The sequence below is a fragment of the Tupaia chinensis genome, unplaced genomic scaffold (genome assembly GCF_000334495.1).
Source record: "Tupaia chinensis unplaced genomic scaffold, TupChi_1.0 Scaffold000403_1, whole genome shotgun sequence".
Taxonomy (NCBI): Eukaryota; Metazoa; Chordata; class Mammalia; order Scandentia; family Tupaiidae; genus Tupaia; species Tupaia belangeri.
Genome location: NW_006159905.1, coordinates 237,460 through 239,904, shown reverse-complemented (window position 1 = coordinate 239,904; position 2,445 = coordinate 237,460). Strand labels below are relative to the sequence as shown.

Below are 2,445 nucleotides of genomic sequence, written 5' to 3'. Positions count from 1 at the left end.
GTGGTTACGGGTGTTGGACTGCCACATGGTCAACCCTGGTTCAAGCCCTGGACCTGGAGGCTTGCTTTCTTACTTTTTCTCTCTCTCATTCTGTCCCTGTCTGGTCAAATTAAAAAATAAATAAGTAAAGAAATAAATAAATAAAGTTAAAATAATCCTTAAAAAAATAAATGACTGCATGGATTTCAATTTATTATTTTTATTTTGGTACCAGAATAAATCAGTACTTTAATTTCATTTTTCCACAATCTTTTTTATTTTCCTACTAAAATGCCTGTGGCACAAAATAATCCCTGGAACCAGCTGTTAGCGTAATGGCTACATCACTGGACTCCCATGTAGTCAACTGTGGTTCGAGTCCCGGACCCAGTTTAAAGTCATGTCGGGCGTGTGTGCATGCATGCCCAAGATCCCGAGAGGGGAATGGAAGGGAAGGGATTGGGGCGTGGCCATCCCCCCCCGGGGGGGGGGTAATTTCTCACTTTCTGTCTCTCTACCTCTCTCTGGTGAGCTCACATGGCCTATAGCAAAAATCTCTCTAAAAATAAAAGAAAGTTATGCCCGGTAGGTGTGTGTGCGTGCCCAGAATCCTGGGAGGAGAGTGGAGGAAAATGGATTGCAGCATGGCCATCCCCCCACCAGGGGTGATTTCTCACTTTCACTCTCATTGTCTCTCTCTGGCAAGTGCACACATCCTCTAAAACAAAAAACTTAAAAGAAAAAAAAAGTCTGCATATTGGCCTTTGTAGGGAAGGTGACAGCAGCTTATCTCTAAAGCACTCCTCTTGGAACCAGCAGTTAGCGTAATGGCTGTGTCACTGGACTCCCACGTAGTCGACGCTGTTCGCATCCCGGACCGGTGGCTTAAACACGCCAGGCGCGTGTGTGTGCGTGCCCAAGATCCCGAGAGGAGAATGGAGGAGAAGGGATTGCGGCGTGGCCACCCTCTCTGGGGGGTGATTTCTCGGTTCTCTGTCTCTGTCTGTCTGGCTACAGCAAGCGCCCTGTAGTAAAAACCTCTCCAAAAAAAATTGTAAAGCACTCCTCTTGTCTCCCGGAGGCCATCACGCATGCGCACACGGGCCGTCGCCAGTCGCCAGTAACGGGAGACACTGGGACCTGCAGACCCACATCGTGGGCGCGCACTGGGGCCCACCTGCTCGCGGAGCGGGCAACGCCAGGTGCCGCAGAGAGGAGCGAGGAGGGAAGCAGGGCCCGGGTGACAGCACAGAAATGACAAATATTCATTCCTGGTAAGAAAGGCCTCCCCTTAGCAGGAAAGGTTGAGGGCAGGGCAGCGGTACTGGTCAGAGCCAAGTCCTGAGCAAAGTGGAGAAAGAATATATAATAAAGTGCCCCCCAAGCCCCAGACGTGGTAGATCTCAGAAAGCGCCACAGCAACACTCATGTATATGACTTTAATTTTATGTGTCTTATCATTTCTGACATATTTATTGAAATTATTTCATTTTATTTATCATTATTATTATTTTAAAATTTTCTACAGGGCACGTGCACTCATGAGAGAGAGAGACACCCCAGGGGACGTCCCTGTTGTAATCCCTTCTCCGTTCTCCTTTTGACCCAAGCACACATGCACATGCGCCCAGCGTAACTGTCAAGCCGCAGTGACCAGGACCCTAACCACTCAGTCATGTGGGATCCAGTAGCCTTAACCTCCATGCCACCTGCTGGCTTTCTATTTTGAAAATCATAATTGACTGTTGCATTTTTTCCCAGAGTGTCCAGGGCTCAAACCAGGCAGTCGGCCACGTGGGATCCAGCTGCCTTAACTACTGTGCCACTGGCTGGCCCCAGGGTTTTCCATTCATTTCTTTTTTTTTTTTCGTTACCTTTGCTATAGGGCATGTGCACTTGCCAGAGAGAGGCAGAGGGGGAGAGGGAGAGAGAGAGAGGAGAAATAAGAAACCACCCCCAGGGGGGGGGGACGGCTGTGCCACAATCCCTCTCCTCCGGTCCCCTCTCTGGATTTTGGGTATGCACGCACATGCGCCCTTTCCAAGCTGCCAGGTCTGGACCTCCAACAGCACAGTTGGATCACGTGAGATCCAGTGTCGTAACCTCCACACCTCCTGCTGGCCTGCAGGCTTTTAATTTAAAAAGTACACTAGCGGGACCAGCAGATGGCGCAATGGTTATGTCGCGGGACTCCCACATAGTCAACCATCATTCAAATCCTGGACCCAGAGACTTGAAACTAATGCCAGGCATGGATGCCCAAGATCCCAAGAGGAGAATAAAGGAGAAAGGATTGTGGCGTGCTCGAGAAATCACTCGGGGGTGATTTCTCACTTTCTGTCTCTCTGCCTCTCTCTGTCTCTCCAATGAGTGCACATGCCCTGTATCAAAACTGTCTTCAAACCAAACCAAACCTCGTGCCAGGTGCATGTGCGTGCGTGCCCAACATTCTTTTTTTTTTTTTTT

General features: G+C 49.3%; 1 protein-coding gene across 6 annotated transcripts in view; it reads left to right on the top strand.

Annotated features, from left to right (window-relative positions):
* Positions 1-1,081: 1,081 nt before the first annotated feature.
* The window catches only part of NCR3 (natural cytotoxicity triggering receptor 3), an 11,653-nt gene continuing 10,289 nt past the window's right edge, over positions 1,082-2,445 (top strand). For all 6 annotated transcript variants that reach the window (XM_006154262.3, XM_006154259.3, XM_014590069.2 and 3 more), the window contains exon 1: positions 1,082-1,253. The gene's annotated coding sequence lies outside the window, so the exon portion shown is untranslated. The remainder of the gene's footprint in view (positions 1,254-2,445) is intronic.